The 20,284-nt window shown below is 40.6% G+C and overlaps 1 long non-coding RNA gene across 1 annotated transcript; it reads right to left on the minus strand.

Annotated features, from left to right (window-relative positions):
* Positions 1–1,423: 1,423 nt before the first annotated feature.
* LOC106093441 (uncharacterized) lies at positions 1,424–19,191 on the minus strand. Its single transcript, XR_001222356.1, has 3 exons — positions 19,065–19,191; positions 18,882–18,947; positions 1,424–1,771 (listed from the first exon to the last, which is right to left on the minus strand). It is a non-coding gene; the product is annotated as an uncharacterized LOC106093441 (long non-coding RNA).
* Positions 19,192–20,284: the final 1,093 nt, after the last annotated feature.

Here is a 20,284-nt window from a genome sequence, read left to right on the forward strand (position 1 = left end):
AAGCAGCCGAGGGGACCAGTATTCTTTCATGTAATCATCTTCGGAACAGCTCTAGATACACCATTTCTCAAAATAGAATAGAACATTTCAATCAACTCATCTAATGAGTCTAATGATTTAAGTACAGACCAATCAATCGAACTTAAAAATGAAGTCTTATGATTATAGTCTGTTTAAGAGGATCAATGCCTACCTTCTTCTAATTAAAAATTGTATTCTTATGGTGGGATGATATTTATCCTCAGGAGATGACGAAAGGATCACATGGACAAACCAAAATAACGTGAGGGTGACTTACGAATACAAGTTCAAGAAGAAGTTTGTGACAAGCCGGAGCCAAATAATGGACCAAATATTGGTTAGATTTTTCAATTCTTGACAAATTAAAGCCTCCGAGAGCAATGAAAATGTCGTTGGATTTTGCAGATTAAGATTTTCTTAAAATAGACGCTAAGTGCTGAACATATATATCAACGCTCGTACCAGATGGTACTTACGAACATTTTATAAGGAGTGTCAATTACTTAAGAAAAATTCTAACAGCGATTATTTCAAAACCAATCAGCAAGGGAAGAGGAATTTCTTCTGCTGTAAATCGAGAAGCTACAGCTATAAGTACATTGCCACCTCTACTTTGGGAATCATGTCTAAACGATCATGTCTAAAAATTTTAAATTGTTGAGATTAAATTTCCCTATCAAAGAAATTATCTTGAAGCCATGCCTCAGCAATTATATCGTGATTTAAATCAAAACTATAAACATATATAGAAGAAAATTCAGAATTTAAGCCTCTAACATTTTGATTTATAATGCAAATGCCTTTAACTGAAGGTGTTGCAATTAGAGTTTTGGATGAGAGTTTGGCAAATAAACTGCATCAGTTTTTGAAATATCCCTGCATACATATTCGTGAATTACAGCTTTAGGAGGCCGGAAAGATAGGTTTACAATTGTTCCAAAAAATATCCTACGGAACTATTATTTTAAATGAAATCTTACTTCGCTTTTTGGCATAGTTAAATTTAAAAGCGCTAATCTCATGATTAGAGCCACTCTTACTTTCAATATGTGAAGTTATATCGTCTTCAGAAATTTCAGTAACAAATATCGTCTTTCTTCGGTGCGACAACACGTAAATTGGGACTAGTCGGAGTCACTTGTAGAGGGAGTATCCGAAAGATTGATTCTCAGAACAGACAGGACATTTATATCATTGTTTATCACAGCGCGGACAGTAATTTCTGACGGCTTCTTTCTTGTGCATTAGGAATCAGAGGGAGATTAAAGGAACTGATACAAACGGGATGAGTTATCGAACATTTACTTATATTTTATTGTTACTTGTAAATTTTGTACTGTAGTTACTTGTTCATTTCATATTGCTTTGAATTAAGAAACGTACAACTTTGAATTATGTCACTTATAAAAAAAAATCTTTTGTCTTTCTGAAAAATTCCTTTGAACAATAAAGATACAATTTTTATTGTCTTTTAACTAAAATCTGTCCACTGAGCATAAATATCACTAGGTTATGGGCTCCACGGAAAAATTAACAGGAATCGTCCAGTTTGCTGGTGATAATTTCGACAATTGGAAATTTCGTGTCAAAAGACATCTATCATCTCCAGGTTGTTTAAAAGCTGTTTCTGAGTCAGAACCTACGGACGATGTTGGATGTCGAATCTTTGAAAAGATAGACTTGAAAGCTCAAGATGTTATAGTATCGTTTATCCATGATGACCATATTGAACACGTAAGAGACAAAAAAACTGCAAAGAAAATGTGGGAGTTATTGTGTATAGCATTTGAGAAATCTGATCAGTGTCAAACTTTAGTACAAAAAGAGCTTGTAAATATAAAACTACGCGACAGTAGACTGTGACTTGTCATGACGGACACAATGACTGAGGCGTCTGTTCTAGCCAATGACAGCAAAGCGGTAGACCTCTTCAAGTCTAGGTTAGGCCACATAGTTTTGGAATCCTCATAGCCCCCTCTTTGTGACCATCTATCATTCGTTGTCCTTCGGGCCTGGTCCTGAATACTTAGCTTACATGTCGCTAGAGGCATACCCACAGATTCCAGTATCCCTGGAATATGTAGGGTAGTTCCTAGTCTCGCAAGCTCGTTCGGTTTACAATTCTCTCGGACATTTCCGTGCCCGGCACCAAGAACAGTTGAATTTTGAAGTGTTCAGCCATCTCGTTGAGAGATCTGCGACAGCTGCGGGCGGTTTTTGTGCTCAGAAATACGTTTTCCATTGATTTAACTGCTGCCTGGCTGTCTGAGAGGATATTTATGTCAATCGCCGTAGTGACATTATATCTTAGCCATTCCACCACTTCCTTAATTGCGAGGATCTCCGCTTAATACACACTGCAGTGGTCGGGTAACCTTTTCGACCAGATGACCAGACCAGACCAGATCTAGATCTTTAAAGTACACCCCAAAGATCACCTGGTCGTTAAGTTTAGAGCCTAGAAACTCCAACTCCTTCAAGATTGACTTCGGTTTTACATTATTGAAAGCATCTTCAATGCCAAGAAATGCCAAGAAATATATCATTGTATATTTCTTGACAGCGAGAGAACCCTCTATGTAGCTGAGTAGGTCGTGAAGGGTTGTTTCAGTGGAATTGCCTTTACTATATGCATGCTGCTGCCGCAACAGGCGATCTCCAGGGATCTTTGCCCTAAGATATGATTCTAACGACCTCTCAAGAGTCTATTAGCATAAAGGATGACAGATCTTATGTTTTCTCACTAGACATTGTTCACATATTCTCGGACTTCTGAATATACCACACAGTAATAGGTCTCGAGGGCAGAATCTTCCATAGCATGGGGGCCTCAGATGTATCCTCCACGGAGCTACAGAACTTTACCCAGGATTTTATCTGAGCGTTCCTCAGCTCGCCCTTAGCCCTTTTCTTAGCTCAGCCTTGTGGCTTTTGGTCTGTTATAGAGTTTTCTGCAGTCCTTCCTTAGAGCAACCAGCTCTGGGGTTAATCTGGGCGGTTGCTGTTTGCCCCTTGTCTTGGCACTAGGACATGCTGACACAAGCGAGTCATTCAGGGCCTTTGTGGTCCGCTTGATCTCTATGTCTATATCCTCCTTTTCTAGTCTAGAAGGGATATTGGTGCAGAATTTGTCCCGAAATTTATCCCAAGCCACCTTTCTTCTGTTTAGCCGAGGGACCACTTCTGCAGTATTTTCTCCAAAGCTGAAACTAATATAACGATGATCAGCGAAGCTGTTCGCATATTCTTACACTTATATCTTCCGATACAAAGGTAATATCTAGTACCTCCTGCTTGTTCCTGTTAATATAGATCGGTTTATCCCCTTTATTACAAATTGCCAGTTTGCAACTTATAATATATTCGATAAGCAGCTCACCCCTTCCGTTGACATCCGAACTTCACCATATTTGGTGATGTGCATTAGCACCCCCGTACCCTTGAGTACTTAAAATTCTTAGTCCACGAGCCATTCCTCCACACATCCATGGTTCCTGGATAAGAACCACGTCAAATCTCCCTGCCTTCAGAAGGTACTTTAGTGCTGCCGAAGCGACCTTACAATGGTGAAGATTTATCTGAAGAAATCGGGCCAAAGTCAGGATTCAGAACGTCCACCAGTGTTGTGTTAGCCTCGTCTTCTGATTTCAAGAAAAGTTCATCCTCACAAGATTCGTTAGATCTTGTCATGATAAGCCTCCGTACTCATCCATGCGAAGGTGAGAATTATTAGCGTTGTCAAAGATGGTGAGTTTTTTGTAGTCAAGAAAATTGGTGAAATCCAAGGTGTGAGCAACAAAGGTGTAAATGTTAATCTCAAAATGTATTATTCAGTCCGAATTTTCGTGAAAATCTTCTCTCAGTGAGCCATATAGTCGAAACTGCAACTCCTCTACACTTTAAGCAAAGTCACACAGATCTTGTTAAAGAGGGAATTGTTACAGCAGTCGGAAACAGAATTGGCAATTTGTTTGAACTGAAGATCAATGTTATGAGGTCAGTATAAAATTCATTTAAAAAAGATTCGTATCTTCTCTGGCGCTGTCGTATGGGTCATATTAGTAAGCAGCAGTATGGTTAATTAGTCAAACATAATATGGTTATAGGGATGCCAGACCAATTGTCATCAGATTTTTGTGAAGTATGCACGACGAATAACCTTTCAATAGAACTCGCAAGAGAGCAAATCGCCCTATTGAGCACATCCATTCGGATGTTTGTGGTCCAATTAGTCCTCCACCATATGATGGATCAAATTACTTTGTTTCCTTCATTGACGATTTTCTCAAGAGTACCTTGTGAAACATAAGTCTTAGGTTTTCAACAAATTCCCAGAATATGATGCCCTCGTGTGTGCCAAATTTGTTACCAATATCTCCATATTAACTATTGACCAGGGTAAAAAATATAAATCGGACGAAATGAAGGCATATTGTAAAAATAAAGGAGTTCAAACATCAGAAACAATGTCATACTCTCCGCAACAAAATGGGGTGGCAGAGAGATTTAACAGAACCCTTTTGGAAAAAGTTCGGTCTATTATGACAGAAGGTGGTGTTTCAAAAAAGTTATGGGGTATGCTATATATACCAGCAATTATTTAATCAATAGAAGCCCAACCACAGCTCTAGTGTGCAAAAGTAACCGGCGGATATGTGGTATAATGAGAAACCTGGCCTGAGAAAACTTAAAGTGTTTGGTTGTACTGCATATGCTTGGATCTTGAAGCAAACTAGGAAGAAGCTAGATCCAAAAAGTTTAAATATTTATTCGTGGGTTATTGTCCTAATGGTTACAGACTGCGGGACCATGTTTTGAGTTGAAGATAATTAAAAGATGTATCGAAAATAGTGATGATAATCCAGCTACACTAATTGATCGTAACGAAGAGCCATATTAACAAGAGGGGGAAGGAGATAATGATGTTGAAACTGTTGAAGAAATAGAAGAGCCAAATAGAAATTTTGTATCTGAGACAACGCCGCCACAGGAAGATGGAATACAACAGGAACTCAGGCGAATTTCGCTACAAACAAAACCACCAATTCGTTTTGCTGACATGAATGAATCCATTTTTAAAGCCTCTTGCAATGAAGAAATTCCAAAAGCGTATTCTGATATTGAAAACAGTATAAATCGGAGGAAATGGATTGACGCAATTGAGAGCGAACTGGCATGTCAGAATGGAAGACATCAGGAAGCTTATGAAATCTTAATGGGTGTTTGCTATTAAATCAGACTCTAATGGAAATCCTACTCGATTCAAGGCAAGACTGGTATACGAATACGATATTCGAAAAGGAAAAATGTTCTTGAGTCAAGCTTGCAACATCGAGAAAATTTTAAAATTTGAAATGGGCGAATGCATTGTTATTGACACCCCAATGGATTAAGGCATTCAATTGGAAAAATCTACATAAATTTGTGACAAGCCGTACCGTGAATTTCTAGGAAGCTTAATGTACGTGATGCTTTGTGTTCGGCTTGACATTTGTTATACATGGGTCGATTTCAAGAGCATTTTGATGAAAGACATTGATCTATCCTAACAAGAATACTACGATACCTAAAAGGAACTAAATCCTATAAGTTAAAATTTGAAATGAAAACTGAATGTCGAGATGTTTTAGTTGGATATGTTGATGCCGATTGGGCTTCCAACACAGATGACTGAAAGTCGACAAGTAGAAATATTTATTATGTATATGGATGCCCTGTATCGTGGTGCAGCAAAAAGCGAACAACAGAAGCACTGTCTTCAAGAGAGGCTGAGTATGTTGCTTTAAGTTTGGCTACAGCAGAAGGTATTTGGCTGAAAGGCATTATAATCTATGAGGATAACTGTGGTTGCATTGCTATGGCCAAAAATGCAGAATCAAAAAGGTAAAAACACATTGACATTAAACATCATTTTGTTCGAGGTCATGTACAAGAGGGTCAAATCAAATTTGAACACGTAACAACAAAAAATCAAGTAACTGATAAATTCACAAAAGCTTTAGATAAATATAATTTTATTGCAATCAGAATTTTTTTTTTAAATATCTCGTTGAGAGGGGGTATTGGCACTCGTTAATTTTGTACTATTTTTACATGTCATTTTATATTACTTTAAATTTAGAAACATCGAACTTTTGGATTTATGTCATAAATGAAAAAAAAAAATATATATCTGAAAAATTCATTTAAACAATTAAGAACCAATTCTTGTCTTTTACCTAAAATCTGTCCACTGAGCATAAAAATCAATATATTTGTTTAACCTTTCCATGAATTAGTTGAGTTTAAGTAATAATATTTTATTAAATTCCAAGCATGTACTTTTGAAGAAGGTATAAAATTCGGCATCGAGCAATCGGCACAGTACAACACCAACGCACACCTTTGTTATTCCGTTTGTAACACCTCGAAATATTCGTCTAAGACCCCATAAAGTATATACATTCTTGATCGTCACGTCATTTTAAGTCGATCTAGCCATGTCCGTCCGTCCGTCGATCGAAATCACGATTGAGGTCGAACTCGTTAACCTAGCCGCTTAAAATTGTGCACAGATACTTAATATTGATCTAGGTCGTTGGGGATTGCAAATGGGCTATATCGGATCAGATTTAGATAAAGCTCCCATATACACTAATCTTCCGATTTGATTTCCTGAGCCCCTGGAAGCGGCACTTTTTGTCCGATTTGGCTGAAATTTTGCACGTGTTGTTTTGCTATGACTTCCAACAACTGCGCCAAGTACGATAAAATCGGTCTATAACCTTATAAAGCTCCCATATAAATTGATTTTCCGATTTGATTTCTTGAGCCTCTAGAAGCCGCAATTTTTGTTAAATTTGGCTGAAATTTTGCATGTGGTTTATCGTTATATATTCCAACAACTGTGCCAGGTATGGTTCGAATCGGTCTTTAATCTGATATAGCTCCCATATAAACCGATCTCCCGATTTGAATTCGTCAACGCCTGGAAGCCTCAATTTTTGTCCGATTTGGCTGAACTTTTGCATATGGTGTTCTGCTATGACCTCCAACATCTGTGCCAAATACAGTCTGAATCGGTCTGTAAACTGATATAGCTTCCATATAAACCGATCTCACGATTTGACTTCTTGAGTCCTTACAAGCCACAATTTTTTCCGATTTGGCTGAAATTTTGTATTCGGTGTTCTATTACGACTTCCAACAACTGGGCCAAATACGATCTAAGTCAATCTATAACCTAATATAGCTCCCATGTAAACCGGTCTCTCGATCATCCCTGTTCGGTTCCTAGAAGCTTTAATTTTTGCTGGTTTGACAGAAGTTTGATATGAGGAATAAAATTATGTCCTTCAAGTAAATTTAGGTTAGGTTAGGTCGTGAGAAGACGAGGTTATTACTGAAAGGAAGCAAGAAGGGGGTCGGTATAGCTATTGGTATCATAACGGGACACCTAGGACTGAGCTCACTTATGTAAAATCGGTGCGGCAAGTGATAGCATGTGTAGGGGGGATGATGATGAGACGTTGGGGCATTTGCTATATCATTTGCTATGTCATTAGGCGGAGACACAATATCAGACATGAACCAACTTAGGGGAGTGGCATTGAAAACAATTTAGGACTTTGTAAGTAGCGCGGAATTCCTAACTTAAAATTTTCTTTTTAAAGGTTACTTTTTAGTTTTTTAGAGCGCACAACAAGCCGATTACAAGCTTATATATATGTTCATAGTGGCATGGGGCGGATTAATATCTGCACCTTCTTTTCAACCTAACCTAACCTACACTAATAAGCGGGGCCAAGCCCTGGCAGAGTTCTTGAATACTAGGTTAGGATCCGTTAAAGTGAGCAGTAAGTAGATTTTTGAGCGCCGTCCACCAGACCACAGCACCATATAGCATTATAGGTCTGACAACTGCAGTATATACCCAATGCATGACACGCGGTCTAAAAATTTTGCCAATGGCTCTCTTGCAGGTGTATAGGGCAAGAGTTGCCTTTCTTGCCCTATCCAAAATGTTCGATATAAAGTTCAGTCTCCTCTCCAGCAAAACACCTAGGTATTTTGCGCATTCTGTAAATGGAACATTCCCTCCACCCAAGGAGACAGGTTCCACTTTAGGCAATTTTTTTCTCCTGCTGAAAAGAACTACTTCCGCCTTGCACGGGTTTATATCCAGACCACTTTCGGTAGCCACTTTGCTGTTGCACGTAGAGCTTCCTATATATCTCTTAGAGTGCTGGGAAACTTTCCCCTAACAGCAATTGCCAAGTCATCTGCATACGCGACCACTTTTACGCTTTTTTCTTCCAGAGACACTAATATATTTTTAATGGCCATATTTCAAAGTACACCACCTTGAGCTGTTCCTCTGCTGACCCATCTTTTAAGATCCGCAGATCCCAAGCCTACCATAGTGCATTTTTTAGTACGTAAATGAAGGATTGTTTCAGTGGATTCTTCAGCATAAAGGATGACAGATTAATAGGACGAAAATCTTTCGCCTTCGTGTGGCAGGGCTTTCCTGCTTTCGGAATGAAGGTGACCTTCGTGTCCCTCCACCCCACAGGTAGCTATAACATTCTGATACAAGCAGAGTATATCTCCCTAAGCTAAGGAATCAGTCTATCAGACACAGCTTGTAATTCAACCGGTAATACATCATCAGGGCCTGGCGACTTAAAAGAGTCGAAACTTCTTATTGCCCAAGGATTTTCGGCTCATACACAATTTCCCTAATGGCCTCCGACGAATGCATATCACCGACAACCTCTTCTGGAATTTCCCGGGAGATGTGTATCAACGAGTAGTTCTAGTGTTTCCTCACTAGACTTTGTCCATACATTCTCTGACTTCTGAATATACCCCACTGTAATAGGTCTCGCTGGCAGAATCTCCCTTAGACTAGAGACTTCAGATGCAACCTCCACCGAGCTGCAGAATTCTACCCAGGATTTGTTCTGAGCCTGTCTAAGCTTGGCCTTATAGATGTCCAAATGGCATGGTGCTCTTGTAGCTTTTGCCCTGTTGAAGAGTTTTCTGCAGTCCTTCCTTAGACCAACCAGCTCTGGGGTCCACCATGGGGGTCGCTGTTTGCCGCTTGGCTTGGCACTGGGGCATGCTGACACAAGCGAGTCATTCAGGGCCTTCGTGATCCGCTTGACCACTTTGTCTATATCCTCCGTTATTTCCACTTCCTTTTCTAGTCTACAAGGGATAGACAAGCAGAAGTTGTTCCGAAATTTATCCCAAGCCGCCTTTCTCCTGTTTAGCCGAGGGACCACTTCTGCAGTATTTTCTGCAAGGCTGAAACTAATATATCGATGATCAGAGAAGCTGTGGTCATCCAACACATCCCAGTCGCATATTCTTCCATTTATATCTTCCAATACAAAGGTAATATCTAGTACATCCTGCCTGTTCCTGGTATTAAAGGTCGGTTTATCCCCTTTATTACAAATAGTCAAATTGCAACTTATAATATATTCGATAAGCAGATCAACAGTTTCGTTGACATCCGAAATTCCCCATATCTGGTGATGTGCATTAGCATCACTTCCTATAATGAGCCTTTTCTTTTCTTCGGAAGCAGCTTCAACCAGCGACTTAAGGTTTGTGGGCAGCATCTTCAAATCGTGTGCCATATATTGATATGCCAGCCAGGAATAAGACTTGTTTATTCTAAGGCTGGCTACTACTAAATCTTCAGTGCTTAGCGGCGGAAGAAGAGATACATTAAGACTACCCTTTGCAAGAACACAGGCTCTGTGTCTTCCATTCCCCGTACCCTTGAGAAGTTTAAATCATGGAATTCTTAGTCCACGTACCATTCCTCCACACACCTATGGTTCCTATTGCAGATAAGAACCATCAGGAGGACCTGATGGCTGGGGGATTTGACATTAGCGCTGCCGAAGCGGCCTTACAATGGTGGAGATTTATCTGTAGAAACCGGACCATAGTCAGGATTCAGAACTTCCACAACTGTTGTGTTAGTCTCGTCTTCTGACTCCACCAAGAGTTCATCCTCACAAAATTCGTTTGAACTTGTCATGATGAGCTTCCGTACGCATCCAGGGACAGGTGAGAAAGCTATGGAACCACTCTTCCTCAGGACACTTGGCACTTGCGGTGTGGACGATTTCTCTTTAGATTCTTCACTTACTGTTGTTGTCGAAGAACTTTCTGAGTTCCGTGCTTCCCCGCTGGTGCACGCTTTGAGTCCAGTCCAACTTTATGTGGGCTTATCGGGTGCCGTTTCGATGCCATTCTCTCCTGTCTCGATTGTGGCAGGGGGATTTTCAGTCTCCTGCAATCCGCCAGACTTTAGCGATGTAGTCAATAGTTCCTTGGGCAAGTGTTCAGCAACAACTGCTGAGTCGTCTCCTGACTCCCCTACTCACCGCTTCCATAGATCATCAGATTCAACTTGTTTAATCCGTAGGATACAACACCTTCAGACTTGTTGAGCTCTGCGGACAGCCAGAGTTTAGTACTAATACTATTGGGTTACCCAAAAAGTAATTGTCGGTAATATAGTCGGCGTTGACAAATTTTTTCAACGGCTTGTGACTCTGTAATTGCATTCTTTCTTCTGTCAGTTATCAGCTGTTACTTTTAGCTTGCTTTAGAAAAAAAGTGCGCGAAATTTTGTTTACATTTGTTTGTTTGGCGTCAATTTTAATATGGGTACCACATGTATTGAAAGAAATTCATTTAACAAACCGAATCAACGCTTGTGATATGCACCTTAAACGCAATGAATTCGATCCGTTTTTATAACGAATCATAACTGGAGATGAAAAATGGATTGTTTACAACAACGTTAGTCGAAAACGATCATGGTCCAAGCATGGTGAACCAGCTCAAACCCCTTCAAAGGCTGATATCCACCAAAAGAAGGTTATGCTGTCTGTTTGGTGGGATTGGAAGGGTGTAGTATATTTTGAGCTGCTTCCAAGGAACCAAACGATTAATTCGGATGTTTACTGTCAACAATTGGACAAATTGAATACAGCCATCAAGGAGAAGCGACCAGAATTGGTCAATCGTAAAGGTGTCATATCCCACCAGGACAACGCTAGACCGCACACATATTTGGTCACTCGCCAAAAACTGAGTGAGCTTAGCTGGGAACTTTCTTTTAAAAATTCCGCAATTACTTTTTAGGCAACCCAATACATGTCTTTGGTCACCATCAGCCTCATCCAATCTACCAATCTTTCAGTCGGTGATTGAAAGATTGGAATTACATTCCCTTAGTCGATTCAGGATTTGAGGGAATCCTTGGTATCCAAGCATGCGCCATTGGTCGAGAAGGAATATCTTCCTTCTTGACTAAATCTAGTGCTGCACCTGGCAAGAGCTCATCAATCTTTTTTAGCTCACAGCGATACATTTCAATTGAGCGTTGATCGCCGAAGGCAAGTAGTCTGTATCGGCCTCGATACCAGCCTGCATTGTAACAAACTGGAGGAGACGCACGAAACTCCACAAGGACATCGCAGTATACTGATGACAGTCCATTGACTATCCCACTCCAATTATTCCTAGGTATGCAGTTTTGGAATCTAGACGTGAAGTCTTTGGGGTAGCCTGTGCGGCGAATTCCCGAGCCCAATTTAGAGAATCTCTCTCCCTATTAGTGAGAGTCTTAGGATCATTCGCACCAAGCCTCTTAATAAACTTGAGAGCGATGAGTCTTCTATTATTCCAACCTCTTAAAGAGCGTGTTGGTTTGCCGGGGAGGCCGAAGGCTTAGGCAAATTATAGGCATGCGAAGAAAGAATATGTTCGGCCTTGTCCTGGAGACTCGAACTAGTTGTCTTCGTCAAAAGTCCCTGCTGACCAGTCGTCTGTCGGCTAGTGGAGCCTGTAGCAGCCACTCCACCAGTCAAGGATACAGTAGCAGACAACATGCTACAGCCTGATATTACCACCGCAGCTGTTGGGTCTTCGGAGTCCATTTTAAGCCTACTGCCGGGCTCCAGATCTGCCGCTCCATTGGAAACAGACGCAGATCATCAACCAACTAATGGATACCTCTATCGCTGCTGTACTTAAGGATAGCAGCGATAGAGGTATCCATTAGGACTTAAATGTTTCTTCCAAAAATAATGAGCTATTACGAGTTACAGGAAAATTCTTGTGAACAAACAAGTCTGAACCGATTTCGAGCAAACTTCTTAGATATTGTAACAGTCGTTACAATATCTGATTATGGCTGCATTGGCACAGTTGTTGGAAGTCTTAACAAATCACTACATGCAAAACTTCAGCCAAATCGGGCAGAAATTGCGGCTTGTAAGGGCTTAAGAAGTCAAATTGGGCGATAGGTTTATATGGGATCTATATCAGGTATAAACCGATTTGGACCGTACTGTCGCAGTTGTTGGAAGTCATAACAGAACACTACATGCAAGATTTCAGCCAACTCGGGCAAAAATTGTGGCTTCCAGGGGCTGAAGAAGTCAAATCGGGAGATCGGTTTATATGGGATCTATATCAGGTTAAAGACTGATTTATACCGTGCTCGGCACAGTTATTGGAAATCATATAAAAACATTGCGTGCAATATTTTAGCCAAATCGGACCAAAAATGCGGCTTGTAAGAGCTCAAGAAGTCAAATCGGCAAATTGTTGTATGGGAGCTATATCTAAATGTGAACCGATATGCCCCATTTGCAATCCCCAATGACCTGCATTGATATTAAGTTTCTGTGCAAAATTTCAAGCGGCTAGCTTTACGCGTTCGACCTCTATCGCGATTTCGGCAGACGGACGGACGTACGGACGAACATGGCAAGATCGATTCAGAAAGAATATATATACTTTATGGTGTCTTAGACAAAAATTTCGAGGCGTTACAAACGGAAATATTTGTCTCTGGTTCGCCGAAATATTTGTCAAAATAATTAAAAAGCCCTAGCTTAATATCAAACTAATGGCGATTTCGGTTGTGCAAAAAAGTGTAGCATTTTTTCGACGTGTCGCAATAAAATAGAAATTTTGTGTTCGTTTCTCCAAAAAAATATGACCCCACTACAGGGTGTGGTTGTCATTTGTAATTGAATTGCCTACAGAGAGTTTAAAAATGTTGCATTCCCTACCCCGTGCCAAGTTTACGGTGTAGATTACCGCATTTTATATCATCTGCTATCATTGAATAGGCACCTACACCAAACTAACGGCGCTCACTAATAATAATAGGAGAAAATTATTAATGAAATTCCAGGTTGGGCCGATTTTTAAACTTTGCAACTTTTATCAAAAACGCAAAAATTAATTTTTCGACTAATTATTGCTATCCACGTTCTGATGGAGAAAATCAGCAAGGGCAAGATACATATTGCCTTAATTCAGTGGCCATGGACGACCCGGAACAAATTTTCTGGACTGAACCATATCAACTACCAACTATTATACCCTTCACCATAAGATGGGGGGTATACTAATTTCGTCATTCTGTTTGTAACTACTCGAAATATTCATCTGAGACCCCATAAGGTATATATATTCTTGATCGTCGCGACATTTTATGTCGATCTAGCCATGTCCGTCCGTCTGTCCGTCCGTCCGTCCGTCCGTCCGTCCGTCCGTCCGTCCGTCCGTCCGTCCGTCCGTCTGTCTGTCGAAAGCACGCTAACTTCCGAAGGAGTAAAGCTAGCCGCTTGAAATTTTGCAGAAATACTTCTTATTAGTGTAGGTCGGTTGGTATTGTAAATGGGCCATATCGGTCCATGTTTTGATATAGCTGCCATATAAACCGATCTTGGGTCTTGACTTCTTGAGCCTCTAGAGTGCGCAATTCTTATCCGATTGGGATGAAATTTAGCACGACGTGTTTTTTTATGATATCCAACAAGTGTGCCAAGTATGGTTCAAATCGGTCCATAACCTGATATAGCTGCCATATAAACCGATCTTGGGTCTTGACTTCTTGAGCCTCTAGAGGGCGCAATTCTTATCCGATTGAAATGGAATTTCGCACGACGTGTTTTGTTATGATATCCAACAACTGTGCCAAGTATGGTTCAAATCGGTCCATAACCTGATATAGCTGCCATATAAACCGATCTTGGGTCTTGACTTCTTGAGCCTGTAGAGTGCGCAATTCTTATCCGATTGAAATGAAATTTTGCACGACGTGTTTTGTTATTATATCCAACAACTGTGCCAAGTATGGTTCAAATCGGTTCATAACCTGATATAGCTGCCATATAAACCGATCTTGGGTCTTGACTTCTTGAGCCTTTAGAGGGCGCAATTCTTATCCGATTGGAATGGAATTTCGCACGACGTGTTTTGTTATGATACCCAACAACTGTGCCAAGTATGGTTTAAATCGGTCTATAACCTGATATAGCTGCCATATAAACCGATCTTGGGTCTTGACTTCTTGAGCCTCTAGAGTGCGCAATTCTAATCCGATTGGAATCAATTTTTGGCACCAAGTATTTCGTTATGATATCCAACAACTGTGCCAAGTATGGTTGAAATCGGTCCATAACCTGATATAGCTGTCATAAAAACAGATCTGGGGATTTGACTTCTTGAGCTTCTAGAGGGCGCAATTCCTATCCGATTTGGCTGAAATTTTCCATGACGTATTTTATTTTTACTTTCAACAACTATGTCAAATAAGGTTCAAATCGGTTCATAACCTGATATAGCTGCCATATAAACCGATCTGGAATCTTGACTTCTTGACCCCTAGAAGTCGCAATTATTATCCGATATGCCTGAAATTTTGTACGACGGATCCTCTCATGACCATCAACAAACGTGTTTATTATGGTCTGAATCGGTCTATAGCCCGATACAGATCCCATATAAATCGTTCTGTCTATTTTACTTCGTGAGCCGCAATATGCGCAATTCTTATACGAATTGGCTGAAATTTTACACAGGTCTCCAACATATAATTTAATTGTGGTCCGAACCGGACCATATCTTGATATCGTTTTAATAGCAGAGCAACTCTTTTCTTATATCCTTTTTTGCCTAAGAAGAGATGCCGGGAAAAGAACTCGACAAATGCGATCCATGGTGGAGGGTATATAAGATTCGGCCCGGCCGAACTTAGCACGCTTTTACTTGTTCTATGCTAACACTGGTATTCGGCCGAGGACCTGGCTTATTTGTCACAAAAAATTTTAATTATATATTTTCCACTGAATTGTCAACGTTTGATGCAACAGTGGCGAGACAGGGAGACGATGGAGCATGCCTGGCACCACTTTATCTGCCTTTCGACTCTCCGACACCGGCTCCCACGTCGAAGCTGCAACGGCTGGTAAAGAAAGAAAACAGACAGGAAACGAGGTACTAATAGGGTGCGATGCGAACTCTCACCACATTTCGTGAGGTAGTACGAACACTAATAAGCGAGGCCAAGCCCTGGCAGAGTTCTTGAATTCTAACGACCTATTTACACTTAATATTGGTAACACCGCTACCTTTGTTAATAGGATTAGGGAGGTAGTAGATGTGACGATATGTTCGGAAAATCTTATTGATGAGGTTCCCGATTGGAGGGTCTCCATGAAACACTCTTTTTCTGACCATCGCTACATAGCACGGCCAGCGCCGAATCCGATAAGCTTCCGGAATAAGTTGAAAACCAACTGGACAAAATTCGGAAGGCTACTCAGAAGAAGACTTGGGCAAGCTAATTTAGATTGTCCAAGCATAGAAGAGATTGTCGAAATTGTCAACAGGATTACGACTGCACTGGTGGGATCCTTCGCAGATAGTTGTCCTCTTCAGGAAAGGAAATCAGCTCAGGAAATCAGAAAGAGGTCCGCAGACTTTTTAACAGAGACGTCGTAAAAAAGCGGAAGTTTATTGGGATGTGTATTACACACGGCTCAAGGAATACAATAAGATTACCAGAACGGTAAAACGTGCCTCCTGGAAGCTTTTCTGTGAACAGATCGATAGCGTTAATGACGCCACCAAGATAAAAAAGTTTCTCTCAATAACCCATGTACAAACTGAAACTTTCGTTTCGCCCCACCTGACCAATACTGTCACTACTTGCCTGGGACTTGCATATACTCCGAACTCCTGGCAGGAGGCAAGGGTGGTATTCATACCCAAGCCCGGCAAGGCAAGTTAGGCGACACCAAGGGCCTACAGACCCATAAGCCTTACATCCTTTCTACTCAAAACCATGGAACGTATTGTGGACACCATGATAAAGAGTATGACATCCAGCGACCTGCTCAAATACAAACAGCATTCCTATGTCAAGGGACGGTCGGTGGAGACTGTCCTGCACGAGGTTGTGCATAAAATTGAAGAATCCTTCGTGCCAAAACGTACACCCTGGCGGTATGCAGTGACATCGAGGGTGCTTTTAACAATGTGCGGACCGACACACTGATCCAATCTTTAGACCAGTACCGGGTGGACCCGGTCCTTAGAGACTGGATAAACCATATGCTAAGGAAAAGGTGGATAAATTGTGTGTCCCATGGCATAAATATAAGGAAGCAAGTGGCATATGGCATATGACTGGGCTAGGCCCAGAGGTCTCAATGTTAACCCAGAGAAGACTTAAATATGACTGTTCACGAAGAAGATGAATGTGGGCCAATTTAACGTGCCACGTTTCCTCAATAAGATGATTTCGACATCTGACTAAGTCAAATACTTAGGTGGCATCTTGCACAGGAAACTGAATTGGAAGTGCCACATTCAGGAGCGTACTGAGAAGGTTCACAGATGTTGGGCACTAGGTAGACGGGCCGTAGGCCCGAAATGGGACCTGAATCCGAAGAAAGTCCACTGACTCTACAGGAGCGTGATTAGACCAATACTTACTTACGCCTCAGTAGTTTGGTGGACTTCTATGGAGAAAAAGTGCGACATAAGTACCATACAACAAGTTCAGAGAACATGTTGTCTTGGTATAGGCGGAGCGATGAGAACCACACCCACTAGGGCAATGGAGACTATTCTAGATATCCGACCCATTGACATACGGATTAAGTATGAGCCAGCCACTGCGGCGATGGGATAATAGATTTAGGATGGGGGCATCTGATACCATCGCGGTATAATCGAGGCGACAATAGGAAATCTGGAAGGAAGGGAAGAGGTTTCCGATCGGATACCTGAGACGAACCTTGAAGTCGAGTGCGAGGCACTGTCTTGAATTGACGGAACCCTAGTATTGTCATCTGGAAAATCATGTTACACGGATGGATCAAAGATAGAGGACAGAGTGGGCCTGGGAGTCTACATTGAGAACCCAGGGACTGAGATCTGTTTTAGACTGCCTGACCATAATACGGTCCCGCAGGTGGCGATCCGGGCGATCACGGAATGCGTGAAGTGGTGTGGTGATAACGCGAGGACGTCGAGTACGAACATCTTTACCGACAGTAAAATTGCCATAAGGGTAGTTACAACCAGGACGGTAAGGTCACGAACAGTCTTGCAGTGAAAAAAGCAGATTAACGCCTTCTCTGAGGATAGCAAAATCCGCATCGTTTGGGTGCCGGGTCATAACGGAGTAAGGGGAAATGATAGGGCAGACGATTTGGCGGTGAAGGCCAGAGGACTGTCGCCAATAAACTTGGTTAACCCAAAGCGTTTCGGGTCGACGAAGTCTGCGTTAAGGGAGCGGGCTACGAAAGTGCATGCAACATTGTGGAACAGCGCTACGGTCGGTAGGACGTCGAAAATCCTATGGGGGGATCGAGATCGTGGGAAGACGTGGCTATTACTGAAAGAAAGTAAGAAGGATGTCATTATAGCTATTGGTATCATAACGGGACACATAGGACTACGAGTTCACTTATTTAAAATCGGTGCGGCAAGTTATAGCATGTGTTGGGCATGCGGGAAAGATGATGAGATGTTGGAGCATTTCCTTTGTCATTGCACGAATGCGCCCTATTAGTGTAGGTTGGGATTGTAAATGGGCTATATCGGTCCATGTTTTGATATAGCTGCCATATAAACGGCTCCTGCATCTTGATTTCTTGAGCCGCTAGAGAGCGCAATTATTATCCAATTTAACTGAAATTGTGCATGAAGTGTTTTGTTATAACTTGTAATAACTGTGCCAATTATGGTTTAAATCGTTTTAAAAGCTGATATAGCTCACATACAAACCGATCTCGGATCTTGGCTTCTTGAGCCGATAGAGGGCCAAATTATAATTGTATTTAGCTAAAATTTTTCATGAAATATTTTGGTTTAAGTTCCAACAACTGTTCCATGTATAGTTGATATAGGCTGATTAGCTCCCATCTAAACCGATCTCGGATCTTGACTTCGCAATTATAACATGATTTTTTGATATTTTGCATGAAGAGGTTTGTTATGACTTCTAACAACTGTGTTAAGTATGGTCTCCATCGGTTCATAACCCGATAGCTTCCATATGAACCGATTTCCCGATTATACTTCTTGAGCCTCTAGAGGGCGCAATTATTATCGATTTGGCTAAAGTTTTGCACAATGACTTAAACTTCGGTCTCCAATAACCAAACCAAGTAGGGCCCCAATCAGTTCATAACTTGGTAAAGCTCTAATAGCATAGCAGTTCTTATCCATTATCCTCTTACACAGAGATATCGGGCAAAGAACTTGAGGAAGGAAATATAAGATTCGGCCCGGTCGAAATTAGCACGCTTGTACTTGTTTGTATTTGAATTATATCTTGAAATTTTCTATATATCACAGACGACTTCTAGCTAGTGTTTCTCTCAATATTTTTCACACAAAAAATATTCAATTAATGACTTTGTGAGTAGCACGGAATTCCTTACTTAGATTTGTTTTTTCGAGGTTAGTTTTTAGTATTTAGAGCGCACACCAAGCCGTTTACTGGCTTAGGTGTATGGACATAATGACCTTACCAGATTCGTAGAACAATCCTTTCAGATTACAGCTTAGAAACTGGAGGGCAGGGCACTAAATCCAGTCTGGAGACCATAAATGCAATTCGTTGAAAAAAATGCGTATACCAAATAAAAGGGGAGATCAGTATCTTTAATATGGAGTTCCACACTTACTCCAGAACTGTTTTTCGTAGAACAAACCTTCAAGTTTTCTGTTTCGAAACTGGAGGGCAGGACTCAAAGTTTAGTCTGTAGGCCATAAATGGACTTCGTTCAAGAAAGTGAGTACACCAAATGATTTTCGTAGAACAATATTTCCAGATTTTTATTTAGAATCTGGAAGACAGAACTGATACGGTTAAAGGTAACATTGATGATAACTACACAGGGTGTCATAATATTTTAAACAAATTTCTACTTTAAGCCCAGTACGCAGCTCTAGTCCAATTTTCGCTCGCAAACACATGTTGAAAAAAAACGATACATTTGTTTGACCAATCTGTTGGATTATAAATTATGCATTTATCAAAACTAAGCTATTTTATGTACAAATAAAATTATTATGTGGTGTAAAACAAGTGAAAACATTCAATGAAGACGAAACAAATGTCCAATGCGTACAATGTGTACCCGCCGTTTTTCATTCCAAACTGAAATATCGTTTCATTATAAATTTATGGAAGATCACAAGATAAGGGTGATACTCTGTTTGCTTTAAGCGAAATTTTTTCATGATTAAATTTTTTAGATAATAGATGTTGATGCAAAAGAACTTGCTGATTTTGCTTTGTAAATTCCCTCATTATGGCTGGTATTATGTTCGGTTTCCGCAACATTTTTTTGTGATTATTTTTTTTAGATAATAGACTTTGAAGCAAAAACAAATAAAAGGCTTTAAGTTCGGCCGGGCCGAACTTTGGATACCCACCACCTCGGGTATATATGTAAAATACCTTTCATCAAAATCCAGTGCAAATTGCATACCTTATGACCCATAGCAGTTATATTGAAATATGTTCAGATTTGGACCAAATACTAATAAGTACAAATCATAATTGTGTATAACAAAATATTGGTCTTTTTAGTACCTATATCTAAAGATAAACCGATCTTAACCATATACGACACGGATGTCGAAAAGCCTAACATAAGTCACTATGTAAAATTTCAGTTAAATTGGATTATAAATGCGTCTTTTTTGAGGCCAAGACTTTAAATCGACATATCGGTCTATATGGCAGCTATATCCAAATCTTGATCGATCTCAGTGAAATTGAAGAAGGATGTCGACTCAACTCACTGTCCCAAATTGCGACGACATCGGACAATAAATGCGCTTTTTCTGGCCCCAAAACCTAAAACCGAGAGATCGGTATATGGCAGCTATATCCAAATCTTGATCTGTGCCATAATGCTAAAGA

Source organism: Stomoxys calcitrans, chromosome 1 (assembly GCF_963082655.1).
Source record: "Stomoxys calcitrans chromosome 1, idStoCalc2.1, whole genome shotgun sequence".
In the NCBI taxonomy this organism is placed as follows: Eukaryota; Metazoa; Arthropoda; class Insecta; order Diptera; family Muscidae; genus Stomoxys; species Stomoxys calcitrans.